This window comes from Pseudonaja textilis, chromosome 3, assembly GCF_049901715.1.
Source record: "Pseudonaja textilis isolate UNSWEBS1 chromosome 3, rPseTex1.2, whole genome shotgun sequence".
Taxonomy (NCBI): Eukaryota; Metazoa; Chordata; class Lepidosauria; order Squamata; family Elapidae; genus Pseudonaja; species Pseudonaja textilis.
The window spans coordinates 72143427-72161744 of NC_141992.1; the positions used below are offsets into that span (position 1 = coordinate 72143427).

Sequence of the window (18318 nt, forward strand, 5' to 3'; positions counted from 1 at the left end):
TCCTTTGAAATATACTCTTTTACACTCTTCTAAAAGGATAATAAGAAAGGGATTAATTTGACCTTGGAGAGGGGGCATACAATTCCAAAGGGATGAGGCTATTGATAAAGCTTCCAGTCATCAGAATATATCAGATAGGTAGATCCTACCTGGAACAGATGAAAGTGCAAGGACCCAAGCCATAAAGGATTTTGCCAAGTTTCAGGTAGTCATTACTTCAGTTTTGTAAAATGATTTGTTGTAGTTATTAAGATCTTGCACTGGTTTAGCTGGCAGTTTTGTTTTGTTTTTCTTTATCTTTTTAAATGACAATGTGTCCCACCTACTCTTTTAAAGTTTTCTTTGAGCTATTTTTGTTATGCTGAGAATATTTGGAGAAAGCCTGGAGAAAAATAAGGGCTGAAAGTCAAATTATCGGCTCATCCATCCATCCATCCATCCATTCATACATGCATACATTTTGCTATCATTATTCTGAAAAATCTATTTAGCCTCTTTCTTCATTATTGAGATGGTGCTTGTAGCTTTACTCAATAAATCAAGAGGATATATTTGTCAGAGCATGAGAAAGAAAGCAGTTGGCCAGTTTCAAGTGCCAGCTCCCAGGAAGAAAATTTCAAAACATTCCCGTCATCCTGATACTGTTTCTCCCAGAAAGGGTGCAGTTTTGATGACACTTTCCTCATGTCATTTGAAGTGTAGCAGGGAACCTGGGTGGGAAGGGTTGCACCTTATTCTCTTTCACACCCTTCCACTGGATTAAATATGATTTTTTCCTTTAATTTGATTTGTCACCTTTGAATATTTAGAAACATAGAACTATTTCTTTGCTTCTGACTGTGAAGAGTTTCAAATTAGATTCTAGACTGAATTGTCCTATACATTTTTTTCCTCTCTAAAGGAACCATGATATTTCTTAATTTAAATCAGGCAAGGAATAGTGTCTGAAGACTTTCCTTAATCTAAATAATCACTGGGAGCCAACATTGGCCATAGAAGGAAAGGTATTCAGTACATATAGAATGAGTGCGTATATGGTTCCCTTTCCATAATGGGGCAATGGAAAGACACAGAATTATTTGGATTAGAAAGGGAAAGATGTTTCATTTTCTTGTATGGTTACAGTCAAAAGCTATACCTTAATTTCATTCGCTTTTCATAGAACAAAATAATGTGATAAGATCCAATGAACTTCCCATGTAATATCTAGGTTGGCTTTTTTGAAATATGGAGAAGGAAATTGGGTTGACAGAGTCACCTGATGCTGAGATGAGCAGCATACAAATTTAATAAGTAAATGCATGAAATCAATAAAAAGAGTCTCCTGTTCCCATCTTTGAATAGTCATATATTTAGGGACAGAAGAAGATTTTCCACTGAAGAGGTATGAATGGAGGCCCTTTCAATATAGACAGTGTGCAGGCATGGATTATATTCTGTATTTAAGGAGGAGAGAAATTATTTTTTATAAAAGTTCTTATAAACTAATGTAAAGCCTGCTCATATGATCTTTATTTATTTACGTAAAGTCTTTATACGCTACTTATTTTTTTTTTAAAAAAACCCTTCAATTTACAGTAATAATAAAAAGCATAGTATTAAAACCAAATTAAAAACAACAGTAAAAAGAATCTTTTAAAAAGGAAATATTAAAGGGAAATAATGGATTGTGTTCAGCAGGACCATATGGAGGTCTGCATAGGAAAATCAAGGTTAATGATAAGCAAAATGCTGTGCATCCATCATTTACCACAGAATGAAATGGTTGACCTTGAACATGCTACTAAGTCCCAAATGGTCTTACATAATTCTGGTTTTATCATATTTTTCTCATAGGCACCTTGAATGGATGACTGGTTTTCAAAGACTGTTCTAACACTATTATCATGGCCCTGGTTTGTGTTGTTTTAATACACAAACTTAAAAAACAAGGAATCCTCATAATTACCAGCAAAAATAGAACTCCTATTAGAAAAAGAAGAAGAATCCTTCTGATACTACAGGTATCTGTTATTGGAATAAAACTGTACAAAAGTGAAAAGAACTTTAATTTACTACAGCCAGTGATTCAAATATAGTTAATTTGGGGAACTATGGAATCTAATATGCTAATGTTTTCATAAACAGAGCAAATAAAAGTGCCAACCATTCAATCCTAAGAGGTGTGCATACACATACATCTGTGAAACATAAACATCTCATGTACTTCAGGCCCAACTGCTGACATTGTTTTTCATCAGATGCATATTTAAGTATACCACACATTCCTATAATCTAACAGCAAGCACATTTTTCTATTTTTCTGAATGATTGCATTGTCTGCTTTATGAATTGTACTCCCTTATGAATTGTTCACTGCCCCTAATTATTTTTGTTTTAGCAATTGTCCCTGATTTCTCCTTCAGACAGTTGTAGGAGGCCATGTCATCTGCACCAGAAGTGTCTAATCAAGAAATGAATAAGCAAACAAAAAGCTTTTGGGGGGAAGAGGGGGGGAGAGAGAATGGAAATAAATGATAGTCTGGTTAGATATGGTGTTTTCTGTTCTCACAATTGCTGAAGAAACTAAAAGAGCTACCTGCTAGTTTGCAAGGTTGAGTTGCTTTATAAGAGGATGGTTGCCTTGTAAAGAAGGAGGTGTAAAGAAGACAACCTAAATTCAGTGAAGCAGAAATGTCTTTCAAATTACACATACTTATCTTATCCTATAATCTGGTGCCAAACTCCTTGAAAAAAAAAAACTGTTTGAGTAGGTGGTTCCTGTTTGCATACTTATGAATGCACATGTCTGGAATTCTGGAATGGGAAGAGGGAATGGCATTCATTTCTGTAAAAGTCCTGCAATATGTACCAGGGCTTGGCTATAAATTTCATTGCATAGCTGTGGTGAACAGCAATGAAATGAGTGAGGAAATATCTGATTAAAGTGTGCATTGCTGCTGAGGCAACTGCATGTTGCCATAGCAATCGAGATGAAATGTGTAAGGAGTGAGATAATTAAATCTAACCCCTTTAGAAGTTTTTGTGACATTCTATGCGCTGCCAATAAGGAAAAAAGTAATCTCCCATATTAAAGATAAAACTCACTCCTCGCAGAAGTACTTCTTGTTGATACTTTGTCGTTCTCTGTACTAAATACATGGCTTCAGGTATCTTATTTAAATGTTCCCCTTAAAAAACCCATGCAGTTTTGACCTTGACTTGTAACATGACAAAAGAATGAGCTGGTTTATTCTTCCGCAGAAGAGGTATGAATAGCCAGCTATCTGCCTTTATATATTTACCTTTGCACTCCTCCAAATTCTCAGTACAATAAAGCCAGACTACTGCCTTAGATTATGATTCAATAATATCTAGAATGTGCTGCCCTCTTCAGGAACTGGTGATCGAAAAGAAGGAGGAGGAGGAGGAGGAGGAGAAGGAGGGAGATTTGACTATGTGCTTGCTGTTTTAGAAAGTTGGATGAGCAAACACGACCTAAAGGATCCTGTAAGATGATAGCATTAGTGTTACAAGCAGAAGGCTTACAGTGAATGGTCACACTAAAGCTTTAAAAGAAGAAGGACAAAATAATATTTCTGTGTCAGACATTCAGCTGAGGAGCCAAAGATCAAAGAAGCTGATATAGAGAATTCACAACAGTAAGCTGTTTGATGCCAGAGAGAAATTCAGCTATGTGCTTAATTTAATCACATCTTTACTATTATTATTATTAAGTCTTATTTTACCAGTTGGGGTTTTATCACAAGCATCCTAAACTTGGCAAGCTCCCAAAATGTTGGATTCAAAGATTCTCCATCAGCTGCCCAACTGTGTCCTCAGGCAGTTACCACTTTCATCAGAACGATTAAGAAGCAGCACCATGGCTTTGTTGCCACAAGTCCTATACCTTCTAAGGGGTGTGTGATTATGTTGGTTTTTAATCCTATGCTCGCCACCCACTGTGGCAATTTGCGAAATGAACGCCGATATAAATCAACTGAATAATAAAACAAACAAACAAACAAACAAACAAACAAACAAATAAATAAATAAATAAATAAATGGGGGAGAGGCAGCATGGTTATGTCATGTTGCTGCTTTCATCATTCCTTTTGGCCCAAATCCCCCTGTGGAGGCCACTGCATCTGCTGGAACTATTTGGTAATTGTTTAAATTTTGGGGAGGCTGCAATCTGAGCATAAGGATGGACCGATAATATTATCAGTCTGGTCAAACAGATTATATGGATTTTACACTTACCTGAGACTATGTGGAATGCTAGTGTTGGAGGCCTTTATGCTTCAGATGTTTTAAATTTAGGGTGAGGGCTGACTACATATTATGAATGTGCTAACCATGACATGCAGGAAGGGCAAATTTAGAAACACAGAAAAGTAGCTTATGTCAGGTCAAACTGTTTATTTAACTCACCATTGCCCTGTAATGGGCAATTCAAGGCCTCAGATCAATCCCTTATGTTTAGATTACAGTGTGCTGCTGAAATTTGCTAACAGATTATTACCAGGGCATGATTTTTCATGGGGAGAGGGGATGGAAAGAAGCTTGTGAACCCTTTGGGAAATTCCATGGGCCTATTTTTGCATTAAAGAAAAACCTTTTTTCCCAAGCCATTATAAGAAGTGGGGCAAGAAAGCAAATCTTTCAGTTTTGTTGGTGGAAGTACTTGGCCATCGGAAACACTTCTGAGGAGGAAAAATGAAACTCAACCCTGATCCAGTTTGGTGGTAGCTGCTCCTTTAGGTTTCAAAACAAGTCACATGACCTGTTTTGTGATTGTCTTTGTTAGCAATATCTGGGATTGAATTTGAGGCTTTCTACAGGCAAGTAGTTCATCTAGGTGCTACAGTAGCTTTAAAGAATGATCTATACATACATAGCTTTCACACTATTGATACATAACATTTTCTCTCTCTCTCTCTCTCTCTCTCACACACACACACACACACACACACAGACACCAAGGAGTTTCAGATTTGACCAGAGTGACACAAAAGCAGATGTGACATTTTTGACACACACTGAAAAGCTTGCTTTGTATTTTTAGTCATTGATTTGTTTCAATTTTTTGTGTGTGGTTGCTGATCCATTATGTTGAGAATCCCCGTGGATAAGGGCATAATAACTAATAACGTGTCTTTGCTTTCCAGGGTATTTTTGGCATAATGATGAATTTCATCTTTCCCAGAATGGTAAGCAGAAATCTATTTTCTGTATCTGACACCAATAAATGCAGTGAGAACAAGCAAATTGTCATTTTAAAATAATGAAAATTCACTTAAAATAAATATGCAAGTTGATAAGGATAATATTAATATAGATGTAAGTATTTGCATATTCAGACCCTGTAAAGCCATCTATAAAACTCCCATTCAATTTTTGTTGAGTATTTTTTTGGTGGTTGTTTCTAAAGAAATACGAAGATTTACCACCTCTGCTGGAAATGCTTTGGAAACCTGGGGTGTTCACCAATGCATTTTGCTACATAATTTATTGTAATATATACATACCCACACACATGTAGTTTATGTTCTATCAGTAAAGAAAAGAATTGTATCTCTCCTTTAGATTGAAAGAGGGTTAGGCCTATATAATGTTTTACCATGCTGAACTGTATAAAAATTGATCCTTATTTATGTTTCACCAGGGTTTTGCTGCATATGTGAATTTAAAATGGTATACTTTCTGAACATAGACACTCCATCTTCAGTGAGAGTTGCATGCAACCATGTTGTTTATGGTTTACCAGGAGTGGGATTCAAATTTTTTAACAACTGGTTCTGTGGGCATGGCTTAGTTGGTGGGCATGGCGTGGTGGTCATGTGACTGGCTGGGTGTGGCCAATTCAATATCACTCACATCGAGGCACGCATCTCCTTGCCTGGCCTCTCATGACTGTGGGCATGCTGCAACAGTTGTAAGTGTGAAAAATGGTCATAAGTCACTTTTTTCAGTGCCATTGTAACTTTGAATGGTCACTCCACACAAGCAAAGTACCAGCAAAGGAAGGGAAAAAAACTCCAGAGAAGGTCCTGAGACAGGAAGTCTAGTCCTGCCAAGAATGTAATAAGGGTTAATGGAGAGGCAGTTTCTGTAAGCAACACCAGAATGTTTCCTTCCTGCCTTCCTTACAGGATTAGGCCGGTAATTTCTTCTAACAACCGGTTCTCTGAACTGCTTAGAATGTTAAGAACTGGTTCTAGCGAATAGGTGCGAACCAGTAGAATCCCACCCCTGGAACAAACATACACACTAAGAGTTGCAAAGTTTTTCCTATTTCAAGACTAAATAAAAATAGGTTTTACCTTTTAATTAGAGCATCTTTGCAAGCAAATAAATGAAAGTTCATCATATCCTATCTGCAGAGTTTATGAATAAAATGAGACTTTATAGAAAGGTAACCTGGATAAGATATGCTAATTGTTCAAGAGAGTTGTACTTAACCATTCAATCTTCCACCTTACATTGTTCTTTGACCTTCTCATTCCTCAAAGTTCTCAGTGGAAATAAATGTAAAGCCATTGAATAATTGAACTAGTTTTACCCTGGAGAAAAACACTGCTGAAAAAAATATAATCTCAGGAGGGCGAGATACAGGATGTGTGTGTGTGTGTGTGTGTGTGTGTGTGTGTGTATGCACATTCACATACATACAAACAAGTGAGCCCTGAAAGTGTTTTGCTGCCTGAAAAATAGCAAATTGAAGAAAACATACGAGGCACGGTTTCAAATCAAAGCTTTAACTATGATGTCCAAGATTTAAGACTGTACGTGTATTTTTCAGCCAATATATTCTTTTTGACCCTTTGGGATTTCTGATTTGACTGGCCAGAGACATTTGTATTCAGCCTGATCTTTTGCCACATTTTCAGACGTAGTGTTGAGATGCACACAACTGTACAAGTTGAACACTATACCCGAATAATGTACATTACAGGGACTCTTCAAAATACTTGAAATTGCATATAGATTCATACCAGTTCCTGCTGTACTGATTCATTTACTCCATGAAGACTAGAAGAAACTGGGAGGAAGAGGTTCAAAATTGATAAAAGGGAAGAGAGAGAACTGGAATTAACAGAGATGAGGAGACCTATAACTTTACTGTAAAAAGTATCTGATAGGTCTTCTCATGTCTGCTCACTTGCTTCTTGCCATCTGCTCCATCAGAATAGAATAGAATAGAATAGAATAGAATAGAATAGAATAGAATAGAATAGAATAGAATAGAATAACAGAGTGGTAGCTAACCATTTGGGGCTCCTGTGCTTGCGTACCAGCACCCAGGAAGCAATGCGCATGCCCCCTCCCCCCATGCCCCCTGCGCATGCACATGCAATCCCCCCACTGCCGTCCTTACCTGCACTGCACCTCACAGTTGGTTTTTGAGCTGGTTTGAGGCCTTTTTCAACCTCCAAGAGGCTTGAGGAAAGCCTCTGAAGGCTTTGCAGGCCGAATAATAAGCCCGTTTCATCACTTCTAGTATTATATAATAATAGCCTATTATTTGGCCTGCAAAGCCTGCAGAGGCTTTTCTGAAGCCTCTGGGAGGCCGACAAAGACTTCAAACCAATTGAAAATCAGTTGTGAGGCACACACATGCACAGTGAGGTAAGTTTGCCTGCGGCTCACATGCTGGCACAAATGGCTCTGCGTGCCACCTGTGGCACGCATGCCATAGGTTCGCCATCATGGCCCTATACCATTTCAGACAAGTAATTCAATCCCTTCTTAAAAACTTCCAGTGTTGGAACATTTACAACTTCTGGAGGCAAGTTGTTCCACCAATTAATTGTTCTAACTGTCAAGAAATTTCTCTTTAGTTCTAGGTTGCTTCTCTCCTTGATTAGTTTCCACCCACTGCTTCTTGTCCTGCCTTCAAATGCTTTGAAGAGTAGCTTGACACCTCCTTCTTTGCAGCAACCCCTTAAATATTGGAACAGTGCTGTTATGTCACCCCTAGTCCTTCTTTTCACCACACTAGACATACTCAATTTCAGCAACCATTGTTTATATGTTTTAGCCTCCAGTCCCCTAATCATCTTTGTTGCACTTTAATGCAACAAACTCTCAATTTCTTTTTTACATCGTGTGGACCAAAACTGGTACTATGGTCAAGTAACCACACTATGTTGCATGATCAGAAAAAAAGAATTAGAAAGAAGCTGGAAAAGAACTGCTCTAAGATATACAGTGATGCCTTTAGAAATGTAAACTCAAAAAAAAAATATATATATATCAGTGCTGACCACAGACAGGTGAACTCCCCTTCTTAATTCTTCAAGAAGTCATCTACTTCATTGCAAAGCAGGCAGAAATGAAGAAACCCTGACTGATTCACAGTTTTTAGTGTTGACAAATGTTGTCATCTAATTGGACAATGGAAAGTCGTCAAGCAAACAACCAAACTCACAAAGTTCAACTCTGAGCTATTTATAGTCTCTTCTCTTAGAAGGGTCTTTAATTTAGCAGAAATAGAAGCAAGGGAACCCCGTGTTGGTTGCTTTTGCCATCAGATCTATCCTACCTAGAGTGAGGAATAACAATGTTTGAAAGCTGCTCTAGTGTAAATGGATGTTGAGATAAATTGGCACCTTTGTTTTCCCAAAATTTTATCCTCATACAGTAGGTGGGAGACTTCACTTTTTCATCTCATTGTCATGTGCTTTAGAATTTTTTTTTGGAGAAGGTTATTTTATATTGTTTATGATGAGAAAAGAGTGCTGCAGTTGTCTTTGCTTTGAAAGTCATTATTGCGTGGGAAACCAATAAGGCTGCAGATTGTTGAAAAGATGGCTGCACAATTAAAGAACAAACACTCCTACACATCTCTCAACAGTTGATCAGTTAAGAGCCTGGCATTCCACCTATGAAAATTGAACTATTTTTTTGTACTTCTCTCCCGAAGAAACAAAACACAATCTCAAGCCATTTCTTTCCATGAAGACAATAGAGTATTTTCAATACAGCAGTAGCATAATTCTAGACAATCCTAAGGAAGTCCTCAATGTACGCTTGCTCATTTAACTATTTTCAATGTTGTGAAGGTGGTGAAACAAGATATTTACAAGTCATGTGATCACAATGTGGGAACTTGGCCACTAGCATGTATTTGCAATGATTGAAGTAATTTGCTACCTTTCCAGTGGGCTTCTGATAAGCAAGGTCAATGGGTGAAGGCGATTTGCTTAATGACCATGGCAAAGTAGTCATATATTCACATTCTTATAAACTCACTTAATAATTGTACTGTTTCGTAGCAGTATTTCCACTCCCAAATGTGGTTAAGTCGAAGACTACCTGTATTCATTCCAAAGTATACTGCAACAAGCTATGCTTCATCTTTTTTTTTTTATTTTAAACATTGGATTCAGTGTTTGAAGGCTGGAAACAAATCAATCAAAACAAAGAAACAAATCAGCAACCACCTTCAAATAAAACGATGAAATCTATGACAATAACATATGTCTGAAGCCAAAATGCTCATAACCTCTGTGTATTATGTACCTATCAGCATGAGGTAATTGACAGTCCTCTGAAGGCTTTGTTTCTAAGCATACCTCACTGTCAACATACCGCTGCACATTATGCAAAAAATGTGCATCTCTATTTAGAAGCATTCCATTCTGATTCTGGCAATGCAGGACACTCTGGGGGTGGACAGCAAAAAGAACCATTTCCTTTAAGTGCAGAATGAGTCACTTCTATCAGTGTCATTATTGAATATTATAAATAGCAATGACTTGGCTTTCTTTCTGGAAAAAAAAGAGCTTTTGGGTTTCTTCAAAAGGTTTTTGGGAGGCAAAGGCAATGGGGAATCTTGGTCAATGGGAAATAGACTTTGAAAAAGGAAGGCTTCACTTCAGCATTTTTTCCTTGTAAGTCTAACAGAGAACATCCTAGGAATTAACAAAGATCTAGCACCACTATCAACAAATAATATAAACCAGAGTTTGGTCCTTCTGGAATAGGCAGGTTGCATTCTATGCAATGCATAGGTGATTTATTATATCACCGACATGTTCTTCATACAATACCTTTAAAATAAATATTTGTGTGTAAAATATTTTAAATTTGAAACCCACGTTTTATCTAAAAAGTAAATGTCCTGTCCCCGCTGAAGCGGGGTGCGGGGGTTGAGTTTAACAAAAAAAGAAAGAAGGAAAAAGAAAAAAAAAGCTCTGATTCTACTTTTGACAAGCCTTTACAACTCAAAGCAGAACTGTTTCAAACATTAAGCATTTCCAAATTGTCAGAATATCATATTTCAAGCTTGGAAAACATACTGTAATAATTGGAAAATACTAGAATGGCCTTCTTAGCCTCCACTTAAACTTCTTTCTTCATCAATCCACCAATGTTGTTTCAGTGCCAGGGTTTACTTCTATAATAAATGTGGGTGTGAGAACAAGTAAGTTGTCTTTCTCAAATCAGTGAGTAAATCACAACATGCAATCTTCTATTGTACAAAGACATCTACACCCTGGAATCTTTTAATTAAGCACTTCCTAAAACTGGACATACTGGTGAAAACTGGATCTTTCTCTCTGGGTCAACCACATCTTTTTTTTTTTTAATATGACTCCTTTGCCAAATTTATTTTTACATACTACAGAAGTCATGCTGTGATGCACTTATAGAGTTCCCAAGAATGATAAGGTTATGTTCCAGAATTTCTGTTTGCCAACAATTGATTTAGGCCAGTAAGGTTGTTATTTGATTCCTTTAATTAATCACATGTTAAACATTACAGGTTCAGTCAGAGAAACAGAAAAACTGGCTTTGGGAGAAGTGTTGAATTTTAGTTTGTTTGTTTATTTCTGTGAACAAAGGAAGGTGTGTCCAAGCAGTTCATTTCAAGGCAGGGACAGAAAACAGGTTTCAGTTGACAGTTCTTGTTCTTTTATGTAGTACATCTTGGGCAAACACCCACATGGATGTTGGCTTTGATTTCTAGTTTCTATCATGATTATCACCACTGAAATACTTTATTATGGTATTTGCAAAAAAAATTAGTATCTTGTAATTACAGCTCACTCTTAAAATCACTTTTAAAGCTACTTTGGAATCAGAACAATGGAGTTGGAAAGGATCACAGTGGTGATCTAGCCCAATCTCTGTGTAGTGAAAGATCTACTAAATAATTTTGGACAAATCACTATTCAGCTTCTGCTTGAAGATGTCCAGGGAAGAAAAACATACCAGTTCAGAAGGCAATCTATTCTACTGATTAGGAGCTTTTACTGTAAAAAAACTTCTCCTAAACTTAACATCTACTTCCATATGTGTTTTAAACTCATTTGTTCTGGTTCCAGTACTCCAGGGTGATAAAAAAAAATACAATCCTTCCCCAACATGAGATCCTTTAGATATCTCAAGTTAGCCACCATATCTTCATCAATCTTCTCTTCTGCAAGCTAAACATTCTTTTAAAAGTTCCTCATAAAGTTTGATTTCCTATTTCCTCATCAATCTACCATAGGCATATTAAGCTAAAAGGAAGTGAAGGCTAAAGTCAACAACTTCACTTTATGTTTCAATGGGGATTTGATTCCTGTCCAATAATCCGCCACACCTAAAATGTTAACTTGGAATGCCCATTTTGTAAGAAATGCAAGAAACAAGAAGGGAAGAATGGAATGCATTCAATGCTGTCTTACAAAGATATGCGTTCCCAGTAGCGGCATTGGTAACCAGCCTCAGTGATTTGAAAAAAAAATGGCATAAGATCACTGTGCAATGCAGAGGTGGTATTCAACCGGTTTGCACTGGCTCAGATGAACTGGTAGTGGAGATTTGGCGTGGGTTGCCGAACTGATGGCCACCCTTGGCTGGCTACGCCCCGACCCAGTCATCCAGTTGCCCAGTCACTCATTTTTCCCAGTCACTGTCCTAGCTTCCCTTACTGCATGGGGGCAGTTGCACAGCTTGGGCAGATGTCCCAGGGCTGCTGCACATGCACATGTGCAGCAGCCCCGGGACATCCACCTACCTGCCAGCCTTCCCGGAGCACATTTTCTTCCTTATCCCAGTGGATGTGCCTCTTCCAGCCCAGCCTGGCCAGCCAAGAGGTGCGTGGGCGGATGTCCCAGGGCTTCTTGCCCCACTTTTCATGAGTTGCCTGCAACAGTCCAGCAACCGCATAGAAAAAAGCACGCCTTGTTCTATGCGCCGGGCCTGGCAAGTCCAAGCAGCTGGTGCATAGAACAGGGTGGCACCAGACTATTGGAGAAGTAGAACGGAGCTGGAGATTAGTAGCCACCTCTTTTGCAGCACAAGAAGCCTCCCCCAATTTGGCTGACTGGTTTCCTCTTTCTTTGCCTGTTTGTTCTGTATAGCCAAGGAAGAGGAGACCAACCAGCCAGTTGGGGGAGGCTTTCTGTGCCGAAAGAAGTGGCTGGAGACTGAAAAAGAGTTGCCTCCAGCAGCAGCCCCCTTTGCCTGCTGGTCTCTTTTCACCACTTTTGCTCTCATTCTCGGCTTCTTCCATGGGGGCACTCTTAAAGTCAATCTTTAGGAGCTGGAAGATCTTTAGATCGTTAGATCGCCATCAACTCATCATTGGGAGAGATGTAGCCCCTGAATAGACAACAAGTCTTGGGCAGTTCTCTGACTTTTAAAACATGTCCGTGTGGTGTCTGCCTCCCTTCATGCTCCTTGTGCACACCAGGAGCGCCTAACTGGAGCAAGAGAGAGCAATATTGACTGCTATGAGGCAAGCACCTTGGCTTCCCCTCTTGCTTCTCACAGTCACCCTGAGCCAGTGCGGTTCTTTACTTGGGCAGCCAGATGGCCACAGCAGCACGCACAGCAGCAGCAGCAGGCTGTACTGCAACAATGAGGTACAGTAAGATTTGGTGGTGCAAATTTATCTCTGAGGGGCTTCTGGCAAAAAACAAAACAAAAACCACCCCAAAACAAAACCCATTCAGCAGGCAGACTCGGCAGGCAGTCGTGATCTTTAGTTGGGCTTTATTTTGTCAGCCCAAGGGCAGAGGAGGGGAGGAAGGTACATAGGAAATCACCCTGTCTCTGCAGCATTGGTCATGTGACGAGTGGGTATGGACAACTCAACGTCACTCTCAGGAAGGTGCCACACTACCTTTCTGAGTTGGCCATGCCCACCCAGTCACATGACCACCAAGACATGCTCATCAAACAAGCCACACCCACAGAACTGGTAATAAAAATATTTGAATCCCACCACTGGTGCAATGATGTCATCTGATGGAAGCACATGTCACATCATTTGCCTGAAGATGTCTTGATGCTTGTGACATTTGCTCCAACCTACCTATGTTACTCAAACTTACTTCTCTTGGGAAATAAATCTCCGGAGCATGTGGTGTGAGAAATTCTTCACTCAACCCTTATCTTCTTTTCTTTCCTACTAATGTCCCTAGGACTAATTCATTTTCCACTGGATTTACATCTTTAGAACCCAAGGATTAAAAAAAAAAATAGCATGGGTCATAAACTCAATTAACAACTTCTTCTTTCATTCATTTCACCTAACCAAGTTTTGGATATACGGGTGGGAGAGAGACCAGTTCAATTTTAATTCTCTCTTGGATAATTCAAGCAAAGGAAAAGAGAGAAATATGGTAGATAACCTATTTTCAATATGTCACCTTTCCAAACTTCAAAGTAGTTGCATAGAACTACAAAAACAAGTGTAAAGTGTATCTTAATTAAAATGTTCATATTCCAACAATATCTTAATTAAAATATTTACTTTCCAACTAAAACTAATCTCTAAACTGATAAGCTCAGGAGCAACATTCTCACCTGCCATTATATTTATTAGTATAGAATGGGAAATAAAGTTTTTTTCCCCTTTTGTGGGCTTGTCAGTAAATTGCTTATACTGCTCATCTCCAAATGTGTTTTCACTGTCATTAACTGAAACATAAATATCATTCTGCATTAGATGCTTTGCCTGTAATAAAAAGTGATGCTGAACTTACCCATATTATTTCCATCAATATAGTTAAGTGTGTGTGTGTGTTTGTGTGTGTGAGAGAGAGAGGGAGGGAGGAGAGAGGGAGGGAGGGAGAGAGAGAGGGAGAGAGAGGGAGAGAGAGAGCATATCACGTGTAGAAGCGATAAATGTCAGATAGCTAAAGAAAATAACTTGTTGAATATAATTAGACTGCACCTTAATAACACATTTTCTCATTTCCACCTCTAGCTGTGCTTAATGAATAAAGATTAAATGCACATTATGGTGAATACTCACGTCGCATTGTAGATTTCATTCAAAACAATTCTCCTTCACTCTTTATGCTAATGAATGATCGGATGCCTGTTAACTTTTTCCTTTAAGGTTAAAAACTTTAATTCATATTCCATTCCATTCACAGGGCTAAACCCTTAGTTACCTGATAGGACTTCTGCTCATGTAGCAAGGAGGATTTGCTTGCTCTTTCTCCTCTTAGTGCATCTAGCTATCCGCAGTCAAATCAATAGCAAAATAGATTTGGAGAATTTATGTAGCAATAGTAATAGCATTTAGACTTATATACCGCTTTATAGTGCTTTACAGCCTTCTTTAAGTGGTTTTACAGAGTCAGCATATTGCTCCCAACAATTTCATTCCACCCTCAGAAGGCTGGAAGGTTGAGTCAATCTTGGTGAGAGCCTGGTGAGATTCAATCTGCCAAATTGCAGGCAGCTGGCTGCAGCAGTAGCAGCTTGCAGTACTGCACTCTAACCACTGTACCACTTAGGCTTGTGTAGCTGTCCAGTTCACTGTTCTGCCTTGGTGTTATGTCCAATAATTAAAAAAAACATAAAAAAACCAGCCACCTGAAACAATTAAAAATAATCACAGCCCAAACAGAGTGATTCAGAAGAGCGACATTTTTCTTCCATCAAACATACAGAAGACAAGCCTAGCGGGGTTTATGTAACTACTTGGTCTAATCCTTGAAGCAAAACCCACATACCCAATGTCTTACAAGCATCCAACAGGGTCATTTGAATTTTGGGAATAGGGGGAAATGCTGCTTCACAAGGCAGATACTTGAACTGAGAAAGCACACCTCTTGAGTTGTATAAGATGGTATTACTTGATAGAAGAGACATAGACATTGCCCACCCTGTCACTTTGGAGATAAGTAAGCAATTTAGACAGTGGTCCCACAAATAAACTGACTCTATACCATGTGAAACTACATAGGTGACAATCACCATCTTAAATTGTACCCAGAAGCTCAGCAGAAGCCAGTGCAGCCTATGGATGATGGTATTATTTAGAATTATTATGACATACTATAGCCATAATGAAGGCAGCATGGAATCTTCCACTAGTAAATTCCATTTTACCAGTAGAATGACGCCACTACATGCAATGCATTGAACATATACACTTGAGAGCCATGGTGGCACAGTGGTTAGAATGTAGTACTGCAAGCTGACTCACTGCTCACTCCAGGAGTTTGATCCTGAATGGTTCAAGGTTGATTCAGCCTTTCCTTCCTTCTTCTGAGGTTGTTAAAATGAGGACTCAGTTTGTTGGGAGCAATATACTGATTCTATAAAGCCTTAGAGAGGGCTGTAAAGTGGTATATAAGTCTAAGAACTATTGCTATTGGATACAGCCCATTTATAAGATTTTTAAGGCAGAATTTATTCTGTTTGTTTGCTAGGCTTTTTGCTTACACGGCTATAGAAAATATAGACAATCAAACTTTCAGATGACTGTCTATAATTAGCTAAAAGCCATGACTGCATTTAGATTAGGCTTTTCTTGTGCAATTGTCCTCTTGTTCCAAATTTTTGTAGCATTTCAGATATCACTGCCTTTCATTTGTAACTGATCAGCATTTTCCAGTTCTTACTTTTTTCATGTTCCCAGGTAAATAAATCTGCATAGAAATAAAGATAGAATAGATGCCCAGTGTTTTCTGGTAGTGCTATCTTCTTGTTACACTAGAAGTCCAGTTTTTCCTTCTTAGGAAAAGGAAATCTCTCTATTAGTTTTTGTTACAATTACTATAAAATATTGTATATCTCCGTTTCCTGGAGCTCATTCTGGGGCTTCTTAGATCACATGTGATTTATTTCACAGGAATAGTAGTCCTCTTAATTAAGCAAAAGCCATCATTGTTGTACTTATCAATTCCAGATGATTGTGATAAACACAAGAGTAGGTTCTCCTGTAGCTTTGTATCATTTTGACAGATATGACCTTGATGAGTAGCTTCCTAATTTTTGGCACTTTAGAAGAATGAGGGTAAGTCCTAACTTGAGTTCAGTAACTATATTTGGCTATTCATTCAAAATCAGAAATATTTGAAAAATAGGGAGCACTTTTTACTTATTCTTGAAATGCATTATGTAACTCGTAAGTTATAATAATTTGTTTTCTCTGCAGTAACGTACAGTCTTGTCAGTAATGATTGACTAGATTATCATCTTTTATTTTTTAAAGAGTCAAATTAAATGTAAAAATCTCTTTGTTTACTAGAAATAATCATATGAAACATTTTAACAGTGCAGTTTTAAAAATGGAGAAAGAGAATGAAAGAAGATGTGTACCATTTTATTTACTTAATTTATATTGCTGCCTATTCACCCATGGCAACTCGAGGTGGCTTACATAATGTAAAACCATATTTAAAACAAAATAAAAACAATAAAAACTAACAAAAAGAATCAAATAAATGAGTAAAGTACAATTGAACAAAATTTAGGAAAAGAAAAAAGAAAACAAAAAAATCAAAAACCAACTTCCACACACACACCCCACGACGACAGCAGATCACACTTGCCCCCTAATGGGCTCCATCCCTCTCTGGGTTCCCCAGGCCCCTGGCAAAACCAGGTCTTCAGTGCCTTTCAGAAGAGTATTAGTGAGGGGGCCATTGTAATCTCCGGGGGAATGATGTTCCAGAGAGACGGAGCCACCACAGAGAAAGCCCTTCTTCTGGGTCCCACCAGGTGTATCTCCCTCAGGGGTGGGACCTGCAACATTCCCTGCCTCCTCACTCTAATGGGTCGGGTAGATGTGATTTTGTAGTGCATAACACAATAATTTAGAAAAGGAAGAACATAGACTGGCTTTGAAGAACATAATAAATATTAAAATAAAATATTCTTTTCAGACTAGTCCTGCCAAAGCTCAGGTTGAAATCCCTATCAAAAAGGTACCTCCCTTTAATGCTGAGGTTTCTGCCTAGCCTACCTCTTAGGCTTGAGAATAGAAATATCATCCTCTGCCTTTAGCCTTTTGAAGAAAAGGTCTGATAGAAATGGAACAAATATAATCTCAAGGTGAAGAATAACATATTACATACTTGTTTAGGGTTAGCTTCTTTTGTGTCTGGTTTCCTGCAAGTAACAGATATCTGACTGGCAGACTTTGAGTAGATGGAAATTATCTTATGAGTAGAGAGAGAAAAAAGTTTTATTGCTGAATTGTTGTTTGTCCTAGAGGGATACAAATCATTGGAAATCTACAAAGGGGAAAAAAAAAAAACTAAATTAGCAACTCTACTTGCCATGCTAGCTAAGTAGGCCATAAGGCAGTGTTCTTAAATTGTTTGACCCAATTACCCATTTTCCCAGTCTTAAATAATGTCACAACCCCCCTCCCCCATTAAAAACACCCCAAACTTCAAACTCCTGTGATTGGGAAGTATAATCTGTTTAATATGTATAGTTTTTTTCAATTATTATTTTTACAGCAGTGTTTTTCAACCTGAGGAACTTTAAGAAGGGTGGATGCTGTTTGGGGGAATTCTGGGAGTTGAAGTCCACCCATCTTAACGTTCCTCAGGTTGAAAAACACTGCTTTAGAGGTGTTGAACTACAATATAGGATAAAGTATAGACAGTGTATAGAACTGGCCTTGTATTTAAATAGTACTTACCCCAGTTCGATTCAGGAATATATTTAGTGTGGGGCAATTGGTACAGGATACAGCAGCCAGATTCTTGTTAAGACAACACGCATTGCAGAATAACATGAATTTTTAGGTTACTACATTGTTTGTCTGTAGAGCCCTGTTTACAATTCACAGCATTTCTCATTATCTATAAAAGTCTATATGGCACATTACATAATATTGCATATTATATATGGCAAAATACAATAGGCTCTCCCTTGCCAGGCTTGTATATTGCTGACTGTTTTGAACATGTTGAGAGGGTTTTCTAAGAATAAACTGTTTTCTCAGCCCAACTGTTTCTTGGAAGTGTGAGAAAGCAGCAGATTGTTAGTACCATAGCTGCAGGGGTGGGATTCTAGTGGTTCTGTCTGGCTCTACAGGACCGGTAGCTCTGAAGAGCAGCAAACACAGAACCGGTTCTGTGT

General features: G+C 38.3%; 1 protein-coding gene across 3 annotated transcripts in view; it reads left to right on the forward strand.

Annotated features, from left to right (window-relative positions):
- ADGRL2 (adhesion G protein-coupled receptor L2) overlaps positions 1 to 18318 on the forward strand; it is a 361637-nt gene that overhangs the window by 102809 nt on the left and 240510 nt on the right. For all 3 annotated transcript variants that reach the window (XM_087930083.1, XM_087930085.1, XM_087930086.1), the window contains exon 3: positions 5151 to 5192. The gene's annotated coding sequence lies outside the window, so the exon portion shown is untranslated. The remainder of the gene's footprint in view (positions 1 to 5150; positions 5193 to 18318) is intronic.